The following is a 14639-nucleotide window of genomic DNA, read 5'->3' as shown; positions in this document are numbered from 1 at the left end:
GGAAACTAAAGAGCATTAGTTGTGAGAATTGGTTGGAAATCTACAGGCCACTGAAATGCTTATATCTTTACCACTTTTCACTCTGTCCACTACACAGACCAATGTGTGAGTAATGCACAGACTAATGTGCAAGAGAGGCTGTAAGCCGTTCCAAGGCTCCCACTCAGAATGGGTCTGGGTGTTGATTGCAAATTTAATCTACACATAACTTACATTTGGGTCCTCTGACGTATTCCATATCTGTGACAGTAATCACCACAGCTGCGCTGCTTTGGAAAATCTTTCGCCGTCTGCGTCGATGACATCGATACGCCGTCCTCGAGGGCCTCCGTCGAGCCGACATCACTGGATGTTATAATTAGGAAGCACGACGCCCGTAGCCTCAGTTCTGTTTTTTCCGCGAATGTGTTCGCTTCAGAGATCTCGGCGTGCCTCGATTCTACTGAATCCTGTTCTTTCGGTGCTTCGAACCTGTTTCTTCATTGCTATCGAATATGATGTCTTCGGCTTCTTCCACCCTGCGGTCCGGGTTTAAGAAGTGTCGGGTGTGCGGGTCCAAGATGTCCAAGACGGATACGCACAACGCTTGCCTCTGGTGCCTCGGGGAGGACTATGATATGGACTACTGTGTCAACTGCCAATCGCTTACTTCGAAGGCCTTGACGGAGCGTAAGAAGAAGCTGTCGGTCAGTAAGGTGGCCAAACCCCGGAAGTCGCGTTCCACTGGTCTTTCGACGACGATTCGAGGGGCGACTCTCTGCATCGTCGTCATGAGTCCAGGGGTTCTCGATCCAGGAGTCAGTCCCGCCTTCCTCTGCCTCTTCGAGGCGCTCCAGGAAGCGCCGTCACAGGTCGCCTTCCCCGTCCTCTTCCGAGGACTCCGCCCGTCGGCGGGTAGCTTGTCCCAACAAGCATTCCACTCCGGAGGAATGGGATTCATTCCGAAAGGAGATGTTGGCGATTTTTCAATCGCAGGGCTCCGGTCCAGCCGCGCCGTATGAGGACGCCGGTCGAGGCCATGCTAGAGACACCGCTCGTCCGCCTTTGTGCTCGAGCAGTCATCTCGACCACCGAGCGCCTTCGAGGTCCCGGTCGGACCAGGATGGTTGCTCTAGGCATGCCCGTTCCAAGTCCCGGTCCTCGATGCCATCGAGTCCGCAAGACTCTGTGAAGTCTTCGAAGAAGACATCGACGCCGGTGGCACGGAGGTCGTCGACAGACTCTCTCGAGGCCCCACCTCCGAGGAAGTCATCAACGCCATCGACGCCTAGGATGTTGAGAGACACGCTCTTGGCTCTGCCCTCGTGGCCTGTGTCGGCGCCGTCAAAGCTGTCGGCACCACGCTCGACGTCGATGCCCATTCCGTCGACGCCTTTCGACGCAGCCTTGTCGGAGGTACCCTGTGGCACGGTGGCACCTGCAAGAAAGGCGATGGCTAAGGCTAAACATGTCTTTGTGCCTTTTTCTGTGCCCTCTTTCCAGCCTCTAGATTATATTTCTGAGATGGATGAGGGGTCTGAGGAAGGTGAGGTTCCTTGATTGGTTCCTGATGACATTGTTTCTGGTCACAGTCAACTTGGGGACCTGAGTCAGTCGCTGCACGACGCCAGTGGTCTAAACACCTCTCCGGAGGTGGAGTTTGGTAGGCCGGAGCCTGGCACGCATGCCTAATCTTCATATCGGCGCCTCATGTCGAAGGTCACTGAATACCTGGGTTGGTCTGCCCCCCCCTGGGGATTTTCAGCAGGGTGACCTGACTGATATCTTGGACCAAGGTCCTCCAACTACCCGGTGCTGCCATTCCATATGGCCTTGCAGAGAAGGGTAGCTGCGGCTTGGACTTCTCCAGAGAGTCTCCCGGCAGTGAGCAAGTCCTTGCCGAAGAAATATCGCCCAGCCAGTGGCGACCCCTACTCCGGAGAGTTTGGTGGTGCAGGCGGCTACGGCCCCAGCAAAGCAGGCGTCGTACCCTACCATCCCTCCTGATAGGTACGACAAACGTTTTGAAGGCTGGGCGAAGAAGGTATTTTCTTCTGGGGGTATGGCGCTTCAGGCTGCCAACTCCGTTTGTGCCTTGTCTCGTTTCACGCACACTCTGTGGAACTGTATTTCCCTAGCGGCTGATCATATTCCCGAAGGGGAGTAACGGGATGGTTTCCTTGCTATCGTGCAGGAGGGCAAGGACGCCATGTGTGAATCCGTTCAGTCGGGTCTGGACATGGTTGATTGCGTCAGCCGGTCCATGGCGGCGGGCACCGTAATGCGCAGCTTTGCGTGGTTGCGGAAGTCGGGTTTTGCTCCAGATGTGCAAGCTCGGCTCCTCAACATGCCCTTTGATGGTGAACATCTTTTTGGCAGCAAGACTGACGAGAGTCTTGAGGGTTGCAGACCTCGAAAACTGCAGCGAAGTCGTTGGGTGCTGCAGTCCGCCAACCTCTGCCTTTTTGACCTAGGGGACAGCAATGGAGGGGAGGTTCCTTTCGTTATTACTCATCCTTTAGTAAATCGAGAGGAGCTGCAAGTCAAAGGAGCAACCGTAGGAGTGCCAGAGGTGGAAAACAAGGTACTCGAGGTGCCAAGGGCGCGCGTGCAGTTGCCCCTTTGCCCTCAGGCACTGCAGCAGCCGCTTCAGCTCAGTCATGAGGCCCATGCTTCTCCGGTTTGGGGAAGGCTGGCGCAGCATCTGGTAGAATGGCTTGCCATTACTTCAGATGTGTGGGTTCTGGAGATCATAGCCCACGGCTACTGTATTCCTTTCCGGCAGAGGCCTCAAGACAATCCACCAGGGAACCTCTCTGGATCCGCTCCTTATGCAGGAAATTCAATCCCTGCTGGAGAAAGGCACCATAGAACTGGTGCCTGTAGCGGAGAGGAACAAGGGATGTTATTCCCCTTATTTTTTTGATTCCGAAGAAAGACTGAGGATTGAGACCCATCATGGACTTGCGCGGTTTAAACAAGCTCCTCAGGAAGGACAAGTTCAAGATGGTTACTCTTTCTCAAGTCCTCCAGGCCCTTCAACTTTAGTACTGGTTGGTGTATCTCGACCTCAAGGGCGCTTATTTTCATGTGCCGATCCATCCAAAGCACAAGAAGTACCTGAGGTTCACGGATGGCGACTCGCACTTTCAGTTTTGGGTCCTGATGTTCGGATTGACCTCCGCCCGAGGGTTTTCACCAAGCTCATGGTGGTTGTGGCAGCGCATCTCAGGAAAGGGGGGATTCACATCTACCCCTACGTGGACGATTGGTTGATCAGGGCGCGCTCTCCCGAGCAATACCTGGATCACCTGTCCGTCACCTGTCACTCCCTTCACAAGCTGGGCTTTTCCCTCAACCTAAAGAAGTCTCACTTGATGCCAACTCAGCGGCTCCAGTACATCGGAGCAGTGCTCGACACGTCCCTGGGGCAGTGTTTTCCTCCCCAGGTGAAGACTCTTCGCATTCAGCAGATGGTACACAAGTTTCGACATGCCCAGAGTCTCCCGGCGTTCGAGTTCTTGAGGCTGCTCGGCCTCATGGCATCCTGCATTATTCTGTTGCCAGAGGCCCGACTGCGGATGAGATCTTTGCAGTGGGCTCTCAAGATGCAGTGGTCACAGTCCTCCGGCAGAATGTCGGACCCGTTCAGGTGCCGCCCTCGGTCGCTGAGGACCTTCTGTGGTGGGCTGACGAAGGCAGTCTGATGAGGGGGGGCTCCATTTTGGCTGCTCTGGCCAGAAGTGACGATCATGACGGACGCATCCCTCACGGGATGGGGAGCTCATGCCAACGAGCTGATAGCCAGCGGTCGTTGGTCTCTGTCGGAGTCCAGACTCCATATCAATCCATTGGAGCTGACGGCCGTCAGGCTTGCCCTCAAGGCTTTTCTGCCGACTGTGCGAGGAAAGAATGTCCTGATCCTGACAGACAACACAGTGGCCATGCACTACCTCACCAAAAAGGCGGGGCAGGGTCACTTCCTCTGTGCAGGGAGGCGATGCAGCTCTGGTTCTCGGCCATCCAGCAGGAAATTTCAATCTCGGCAGTTCATCTGGCCCTAGACTAAAACGAGACGGCGGACGCTCTGAGCAGGCAGAGCGCAATCTCTCACGAGTGGGAGTTGGCTCAGGAGATTCTCCTGGAGATCTTCTCGCTTTGGATGACCCCTCAAGTGGATCTCTTCGCCTCCAGTGTCAACCGGAAGTGCGAAAGGTTCTGCTCGCTGGAATTTCCTCCAAGAGGAGCCTTAGGAGATGCAGGTGCTGCAGAGGTTACAGAGGTTTGGTTCCCGGATGATCCTCATTGCTCCAGCTTGGGCCAGGAGGGCGTGGTACCCAGACCTTCTGGACTTGTCCATCTGCCCTCCACGTCGTCTTCCCTACCGAGACGATCTGCTCTCACGGGAGGGGGGTCAGGTTCTCCATCCAGAGGTCAGATCCCTCAACCGTCACGCTTAGCTTCTGAAAGGTTGAGGTATAAGGATTGGGACCTCCCTGAAGACGTGATGGAGGTGTTGCTTTCGGCCAGATGGCCGGCAACAAAGTCCCTGTACCGTTGCCATTGGAGTAAGTTCTGCGACTGGTGCAGGGTTAAGAATGTGGATCCTTTTTCATATGACATTCCTGTAGTTCTGTCTTTTTTGCTTTCTTTAGCCCACAGGGGCTTGCAAGTGGGTACCATTAAAGGTTACCTGGCGGCACTGTCCATATTTAAGCGCTAGTCTGAGGAGTGTTCTTATTATCAAATTCCTTTAATTGCTCAGTTTCTGAAAGGGCTCACTAATGTGTTCCCTCTGTCACCTTTCCAGGTGCCCGGTTGGGATTTGAACCTTGTTCTCAAGTTTCTAATGGGTGCTCCCTTTGAGCCTTTACATTCTTGTTCTTTGAGACTGTTAACCCTTAAAACTGTAAGTATTTTTACTTGCGGTCACTTCCGCCCGCAGAGTGAGTGAGTTACAGGCACTTTCAGTTAAGCCACCTTTCACTGTGTTTCATAAGGACAGGGTTGTCCTTCGAGTTCGTCCTTGCTTTCTTACGAAGGTGGTGTCGGAATTTAATTTGAGCAAGAAGGTGGTTCTTCCGGCATTTTATCCTCCTCAGCATCCTGGTAAGGACGAGGAGAGGCTCCATAGTTTAGATCCTAGGAGAGCTTTAAGTTTCTACATTTCACGCATGTCCCGGGTCAGAGTGGACGATCAGCTCTCTATTGGTTACGCTGGAAGTCGTTTGGGACAAGCAGTTTCTGACTGTTACCGCCTGGCGGGTAAGGATCCTCCTATAGGCTTACGGGCCCATTCGACTAGGGGTGTGGCTGCCTCTACTGCCCTGCAGAGGGGTGTTCCTATTCGTAACATCTGTGATGCAGCCACTTGGGCTTCAGTCCGTACTTTTGTACGTCACTACGCCCTTGATTCTTTCCATGGGTAGGATCTGGCCTTTGGCAAAGCGGTCCTTTACTCTGCAATTTGATTGGGCATTTTAAATTTGTATATTCTAAATTCATTTCCCACCTCCTTACGTTGGTACTGCTTTGGAAGTCTGTCATAGATATGGAATACGTCGGAGGACCCAATCCCCTCTAAGAACAATTTACTCTCTTACCTGGTAGCGTTCTTTCGATGGGATGGTCCGACGACATATTCCATATTGCTCCCTCCCTGCCTTCCCCGCTACAGAATTTCTTATGCGATTGCAGCTTACGTTTCCGCAAGGCTTTCTGTGGTCATATTGGCAGTAGATTGGTGCCACACGTTCTGGGAAAAAAACTACAACTGAGGCTACGGGCGTCGTGCGTCCTACTTATAACATCCGGTGACGTCGGCTCGACGGAGGCCCTCGAGGACGGCGTATCGACGTCATCGAAGCAGGACGCAGAGGCCGAAAGATTTTCTGAAGCAGCACAGCTGTGGTGTTTACTGTCATAGATATGGAATACGTCGTCGGACCATCCCATCGAAAGAACATTACCAGGTAAGAGAGTAACTTGTTCTTTTCAGCCCAGTTATAGAGAATCCTCTCTAACATTTCCAGCGGAGATGTTGCCTTCCCCAAAATTCCATTTGTTGCTGTAGATCCCGCTGATCAATTTACAAATAACTGTATAGTTCTCACATTTTCCAAAAGAGGGGTTTCTAACCTCAATTTAGAATTGCTGTACACATTGAAAAACATTGATTTAATTGGCAGCATTGTAACCACATTCAAGGTTAACCTGTTGCTGGCACAGCTGAAAGTATGCAGTGAAGTAAGCACTCTTTCTATGATCAGGGTAGGTATCGCCTAGAGAAGACATCATCTCAGCAAAAATGTTACTGCATTTGTGCCTATTATAAGGGAATAGATGGCAATGCAAAACTAAATGGACGGGCACAAGCCCAGCCTAGAAAGTTGCCAAATGTTCACATTTCTTTAATTTCTCTAGTTTACTGTACTAAGATGACCAACATTTTCTGATAATGGCTGCCCACCTGCAGCCCATTACCCCCTTGTCATCTTCCTTGTCGAAGTCCTTACGTGCGGCATATAGTCCTGAGACACTCTTCATAGTTACCTTTCGAAACCAACATAGATCCAAGGCTTTGCCAGAGTCCCTCCTCGGTTTGTTAGCTTCTAATTTTTTTGTTCTGTAATTATCATGTGATCTATTAGAACATTCCCCATTATGACCTTGTTGTGTCTTTTTCTGTTGGACACCTCTATTCATCCTTTCCAGCTACAACATATAAGTAATAAGTGACTTAAATGTTATACAACTACTTCATTTATTAATGGTGTATATATATATCAGGTTGCAGGTGTTGCTGAGCTACCCTTTTCCCCACTTAATACATGGTTCCTGACAGATCACAGAGTACTGCAGAGCAGGCTGGTTAATTACAATACAACAATGCATGTGTCCTCTACATGGCAGATCTTTTCAGTATGGGTATCAGAGTATCAGCTTTTTGGTTCAGGGATCTGAGGTGTCCATGGGTCCAGCAAATCAAACACCTGAACAAAGCAGGTGAACTGGGAAGTGAATCTCGCAGGCATTCTGACCAATTAATGGCAGCCTCTTACCAGACTGTCACAATCGTGTTGCTTAGCAACATAGTGCAGGAGGAAGTCTTCTTTACAAAACAATCATGGAGTAACAGGATAACTTGGGTGGATATTCTATTATCCACGTCCCTGATGGCCTTCTCATTCATAAAACTTTGTACTGTCCTCAAAGTGCGGAGGATACAGATGAACCATTCCTAACCCTCTTCATGTCCAGATGACACCCACACCTGGGTCTGGGATCAGAATTCCCATTAGTCGCTAAATGTGACTCACTGGTCAGTAACCTTCAAGCCAAGCCATCAACCACATCAGTGGCTGCCACTCCTGTGGCTGCAGTCCTTTTTTGGTCACCAATTTTGCAATTTGGGCTGAGACATGTTTGGAATATGGTGCGCAAGCTAAGATTCGAGTTTTCAAACAGGTGTTTGACATGATCGAATCATAGGAGGATGCCGGATCAGTGTTCATGGATCGGGAATTACAGTGCAATCATTTCCAATGGCATACGTATTATTAATCCGCTATGCTAAACTATGAGTAAGTCCTTCCATCCACAAAGGTCTGCAAGTGCATCGCAGGCACTCAATGGCAAACAGCTCTTTCTTGGCAGGGGTTGTGGTCAGGGAGCCCCAGCATCTGAAGGATCATTAAAGAACATGGCTTGCCAATGCGCTGGAAGAAAATGCCACCTGACAATCTTAGGGAAACATTTTGACGCATTCAGGGCCAAAGTATTTCTTCCAGAGTAGAGAATGGCCAGGCCTCAAGCAATGTTGGAATCGCTGATAGGCAAAGTGAGCCCATCAGCCAAGGAATGGCACTACTATAGCAAGTTCTCATGCTGTCAATACCTGCAATGGTGTCTTTCCCCAGCCTACCTCCTGAAAGGGTTTGTCATTTCTATATATGCAAGCCACATAGGGAGGAGGGTGACTCTTGAGTCAATGATGGTGTAAGCAAGATGGTCCCGGTGAAGGCAATCTGCTCCTTCAACTGGCGCAACCTATGTGCCATCAATAGAACCCTTCTTCATTTTTCCCCTCAGTTTAGCATAATGTGGTCCTAGTAAGGACAGACAATCAAGTTGTCAAATGTTACCTTAATTGCCGAGGAGTAACACGTTGTAAGAGTTTGCTATCACAGCCCACAAGATATTCTAATGGACACGGGCAAACTTGGAGGGTTAAATGACAGTGTATATTCTGGGGAAGATTAATACTCTTGATCATTGTCTGTGCAGATCTATCCTATAATCAGTCCATTACCAACGTTTGCTCTCCTTATTGTGACACCTATGCCACCTGTCCAGGATACAGGTGGATCAGTTTTGAGCTGACCAGAATGAGCATTTCTGAATATTTGTCTAAGATCTTCCTTGTCTCAGAGCTTGGATGGTGAACACACTTTCATGCTCGTGCCCCCAGGTGTGTCTGTATGCTTTTGTTCTTAATTCTCCTTATCCTGAGGGCACTGTCAAAGATTCAGGAAGAAAAAGCAATGGTCATAGCAATAATTCCAATATGTCCTTGGCACTCTGATGTCCTTATTCGCCATGTAGATCAGGGGAACGCCTGGACACTCCTGGTAACTCCCTTCCCTCTCCTGTTCCCAATCTGCTGTTCTCAAGTGTGTTCAAAAAGAGCAGCCCTGTTTATACAGGGAGCCAGCTACTTTGCAGGCATGCCAATTTTATTGCCGCAACATGATTTCTAATTTTAGAATTTTAAGAGACGGCATCCTTATGAACCCTTCCATTTCCACTTTGAAACACCAATCGGTGGTGATTTGTGCATTTAGGAACAAACTGGATGAGGTTGCCCAGGTCTGGCAGTTGGCCACTAAAGTCTTCATCTACAAGAGTACTGGTTCCACCATGGCATTTTCCTTTGGTTCTAAGAGTTTTGCAGGGTTCGTCAAGCAACCCCCTTTCTGAGATTTTCTTGAAGATACGTTCGGTGAAAGTTGTCATTTTGGTTGTCATAACGTTTGGGTGGCAGATTGGGGCAAAATGGGCTTTGCATTGTTCCCAGGTATTCCTCCAACTCCTGGGAGATGAGCTGATTCCTTGTCTCCCACCTGCCCAAAAGTTATAGCTGCTTTAATTGATCTCAGGATATAGTTCTTCCTACCTTACCAGGGGGTATTCTTCTGGCTTTGACATCCAATGAATATGGCCAGAACACTCACAATTCACATTCAGTGTACAAATCATTTAGATGGGTCACTCACCCATTTGTAACATTCAGTACTTCCAAACAGGGGTGCAATCCCTCTTCTCCTACACTGAACAGATATACTAAGCTTGCTTCTCAAGCCTAGTTGGTTGCTCAGCCACCAATTCTATCAATGCATTGCAAGGCAGCCTCTGGGACACATGTTTGGGGAGCACCCATTCAGGAAATGTGCCACCCTGCATGCAACATGCTTATTTCTAACTACATTAATAAAATATTGTAAATTGCTGGTCAGAAGTTCATTGTCTTCAGACATTTACATGTGAATACTCTTCTCAGTATCTCACTGAATTTCTTATTATATCGCATAGTGTGCAACTAATCTATAGCCAGCTAATGCTTATTCTTAATTAGCTATTGCCAGGTAGGTCCTTACGTAAGTAAGGACTATGACGAGGGTCATGATTTACAAAATATGAATGGGCAGCAAAGTCATACATCATTATGTGGCAAACATAAATTGCCCTATTGCATTCCTAGTTACTCAAACCCCTATCTTGTACTGACCAAGTTTGGAATGATTTTAAGTTACAGAATTATGACAAAACAAATAACAAAAGAAGCAATCAAACAAAGAATAGAGTAGGACAAAGAGAGATGTCTGCATCTAAGTTCCCACGAAAATTAAGTGTTCTGTCATCTGATAGGAATGTACCTTTTGCAAGGCTCATTCTGCAGGCCCTTTCACCAGGCCACTGATATCCCTTCAGTACTTGCACCTGAATCTGATTCCGTTCTGTAGGCAGCAAATTGGTGGTTGGGCCTTTTCAGTTTTGACCCGGACCCAGTGGAATGTTTTCCCTATTGACTTGTGACACTTTGAGCTTGTAGATTTCCTAGATCACTCACTGTTTAAAACTCTTACTTCATCATCCTTCAGTGTTTCCCCTCCCAGTGCCAAGAATCCTCCAAGTATATGTTCACTTTATAAAATATTGAACAGAAATCAAATTACTCCTCAAGTTCCGGTTAGTTTAACAGCTTTGGTCCTTTGTCTCTGGCCTAAGGAAGATATCAGACTACACATGAGTCTTCTAATACATGGATCAATCGAGTAAGACCTATCTTTCATGGTAATGATCACATGCTAGGAAGCTTTCTCTTGAAGCACCATCCACCACTGGGGTTTTGCATGAACATTGCAAAAATGTAGTGCTTGTATGGGGATCTTCCTCAGAGAGTTTATGTAGTTTAGCATACAGGTTTATGAATCTGATTTGTGTATGTGCATGCATAAACCAAACAATTTGATTACAGAGTTCCTAATAGTTTCACCATCCAAACAGTATCTCAGTTGCACCCATATTTAAATGGGGTTTGCATATTTCTTTTAGGGGGCCTTAGAATGGATTTCTATAAAGATTGTCATGCAAATAATGTACTGTACATAGTGCATAATGTCCTTTTAAAATAGCTGTTCTCTCTTCCGTTCATGGGTAAGGCATCAAGAAGCCTACCATTAAATTGGTTTGGGGTGTAAACAGTTGTTTACAATGTTGTATCCATAAATCCATAAATTGCCTCAAGAAGGGTGCATTCACTGCCAAGGACAACCAAGTTTCATTATTAATATTGCCATCATGAAACTCCTTGTAAATCATTTTCAGTCTCCAATAAAAAACAAGTACTTGGACAATTGTTGCAACCATTGTGAGGTCAGAAATTGCACTCCTACTCTTTTCTCATAGCAAAATGCCAATTTGGTTTGAATTCAACGAAAGACACTTATCTCCTGCATTCTTAAGAAATACTGAAGCTCCTCCAAAATCTTACTTCAACATTATTTATTTCATTTCATGACCATGTACATATTTATGTATGTGACTGTAACAATGCTATTAATGTTTTTGGAATATTAATAATAGCAATAAGTTGGGTTTAAGCACTGTAACACAAATGTAGAATATTGCACATGGTGCCCTTCATGCAGCATGACCTTTGAACATATCAATATCGATTCATAAGAAAACCTCTTGCTCTTTAATGTCACGAGTACTATCTATTCTGGCTTGGTGATCCATTAACTTGGCTCATTTCATATGCTTTTAAAATATTTCAGGCCTTAGCTTTGGCTATTTAATTCTGTTTTAATCATCTTCTTGTCTTCTTTGATATTTTTTTTTTCAATTCTTGCATTTCACACTCCACCAAAGAGGATAGGTTTTGTACGTAGCTCTCTCAATTTTCCTTTGTGCTTACAATAATGTTTTAAATGTTCCCTTGACTTCCTTCACAGAAGGTAGAATTGTCTTCTCAAAAACACCAGCCACCTCTGTCGCTGTGTTCCTAGACCAGTTAATGAATGGCACCATGTAATTCCTCTAATGTACCCTTTCTTTGAAGTCTCAAACTAGCCACGTTTTGCGGTATCAATGATTTTCTCTGTAGAGTAAGTGAACACACTTATTACTAGAATATACTCAAATACAGAGTGATTTCTCCCTGAACGATTGTCAAGATTTTAGCATTGGTTTCTAAAGGGTAAGGTTTATCAGTTGGTTAGTGAAAAGGAGTCCCAAAGCGTTAAGTCCCTTAACAGAGGAAGATGCAGCAGCATGCGAGTTCATAGCTTTTAATACCAATTCTTTTTTCTAATGTTTTTTCTTAATAAACGTATGCTAAAATGAAACTTGGTGTAGTACTAAAGTGGGTCACTATCATTGAATCAATGACCAATAAATATGATGCTTAATCACCCTATCCAGTCTTTGCTATTAGTGTCAAATATTTTTGGCAGCATTAAAACAGCTTGTTTTAATGCCACAAATGGTTTCAGGTTTATGATTAGTAACTGATAATAGCACATTAGTGCTGAATACAGACAGCCTTTTTCACTGCAACAGATGCTACTGCTAATATGAGAACATATCTGAATGGGTGTTCCGGCCCAAATGCAGACCTTAAAATGCTAAGCTTGCAATGTCTGTCTCACACCACAGTGGTATGTTTGCCCAGTGCAGGCGTATGTATTTTTAAGCATATTGGGCCTCATGATTCGGGCACTGTGGGGAAAAATGCGGTGGTAATACCCTTGCCGCTACATTACCGCACCTCCCAGCTATGAGCTGGAGGTAAATACGTCACCTTTCCGCCAACTTTTGTACCGCCATGGTAATGTTGCCGAAATCTCCCATGGAGTCCTATGGACTCCAATTAAATGGGGACTAACCCCGCCACCACTACTTGTAATCTGGCGGTAAAACCAGTATTAGTTTGGTGGTATCGCTGCAGATTTACCATGAACTTGTAATTAACCTCATTGTTTTCATTAATTCTAACTGGAGGTCTGCAATTGCAACTTGAATAAGTGTGGTTACGTTTGTCGCTATTGCACACATTTGTGAGTGACCCTTCCGTTTTATCTCATAGTTTAGTGCCAACTTTAAATGACAGCATTTTCTTCTTTTTTCCAAAAGGAAAATGTGTCCTCCTGTGTGTTTCATTCGATATTATTTCTAGACTTCCTTGCACACTTATATATTTCAGATTTGTGTTCCTGTTACCCTTATTCCAGTGTGTGCGTGTGTGTGTGTCTGTGTGTGTGTGTATATATATATATATATATATATATATATATATATACACACACGCACACACTATATATGTGTGTGTATATAATATATATATATATATATATATATATATATATTCTTATGTATGTGTTAACTCTTTATCCCATCGCTCCATTAATTTACCATAGTGGTGATTATTCACTCTGGTGTTTTTTCGATTTTCTTGCCCTCCCGGTGTTCTTTAGCCACCATTTCATGAGTTTGGTTGCACATTTTTTTGACAGTACTCTGCTTTGAGTGGTTATTGCTTCCCCGGAACTTTCCAAATAGGCCAGCTTTCCTCATCCTGTCTACTTCAAGGAAATTATTCACGTCTTTGAATGTCAATACCATATGGTAATTTAGGAATGAAAGGAAAATTAGGTTTGACCAGCTTTTATTTTAAAATAAGGTTGACAGATTTGGCTTAAAAAGTCATTTTGCATGTTCTGATTAGTGCTGAGCAGTGTCCGCTAGGCACTGAACCCGATGGACCACGGGGCTCTTTTAAAGGGACATTCCAGTAGCCATTAAGTTTCTTTTGTATACAGTGTTATTCATTTCATCCAGAACACACATCACTGTAAATGTTGTATATAGTGGAAATACATTCTGCATGTATGGACTGCTTTTTTAAGGCATTGGACCAACATGGATTAGTTATAACATTGGTTTAATTCACTTCAAGCTGCATGCAAGTGTACTTTGTGAGTTCTTTATTTAGTACAAAACCTTCACTCAATCATAACTTTTTTGTTTCATCTTACTACAATGTGCTTGTTATATCTTCCTTTTGGGATAGCAAATATCACTTCCTATGCTTTTGCAACTCAGTGGGTAAATTTCACATAGTGTGTAATGGCAGCAGTACTTCTTACACCTTGATGTTCCACCAGTATGAATTATTTGTTTTGCGCATTTTAAAGAACACAAGAAATCTGTTTTCGTATATTTTGGAATTATCATGTAACCAGTTTACTTGAATTCCATGAATAGCCATGGATAATTTAAATATTTTTCCTGTCAGTCACTGTAAAGCATTCAGGGTCCTAAAATTGTTGTTTATAGAATTGTATTGATTTCTTGTTATTTAACAGTATTAAATGACTTTTGTATTTTTAATTTTAAACTTTATTTGTGAATAGTGAATGTGCATGTTACAGGATGTAGATGGAAGTCTGAATTATATATTTTGATAGCTGATTATACACATTCAGGTTTAACAGTCTACACTGGATCACTGGTACTTATCAGCATTTTGTAAAATTGTTAAGGGCTGAAGTTGTGAAAACAAAACCACAAAAACCTGATGACCAATGAAAATGTTTATATCTAACTGACAAACCCTGTGTTAATATTGTACTTTTCTGAAAGTATAAATATGTGGAATCCATTGGCTTTTAATTTGAAGTTTTTAATAACACAAGAAATGTATAATGGTTTGATCTTTATTTGTGGATGTTGAGAGTTAACTTTAAGGCTGTACTCAAGGCATTGGTGAGAAAGAACTGAACAAAGGAATGTGCATATAATGTTCTTTTTATATATTATAGTCTCTGCCCTTTTGCTAAGATAAAACCTATTTGCATTTACCTTTACCAAACTTTTATTGCAAATAACCTTTGACTCACTGGCAAGATTTGGATGAAATTTTCCAAACAAATTGTCTGGCACCAAACTGGAAATTCTGGGGGAAATTGGTTAAACTTATTAAGACCAAAAAAAGCCTCCGTTTGTCCTTGCCCTGTCCCCATTCAATTTGCCATAGAAAAAAAAGTTGCTTCCATAAACCCCTGCAGCGCACAAAATAAGAAACAAGTTGGGCGCAA

The sequence above is a fragment of the Ambystoma mexicanum genome, chromosome 12, assembly GCF_040938575.1.
Source record: "Ambystoma mexicanum isolate Mex_15411 chromosome 12, UKY_AmexF1_1, whole genome shotgun sequence".
Taxonomy (NCBI): domain Eukaryota; kingdom Metazoa; phylum Chordata; class Amphibia; order Caudata; family Ambystomatidae; genus Ambystoma; species Ambystoma mexicanum.
This window is presented reverse-complemented; position numbering follows the sequence as displayed.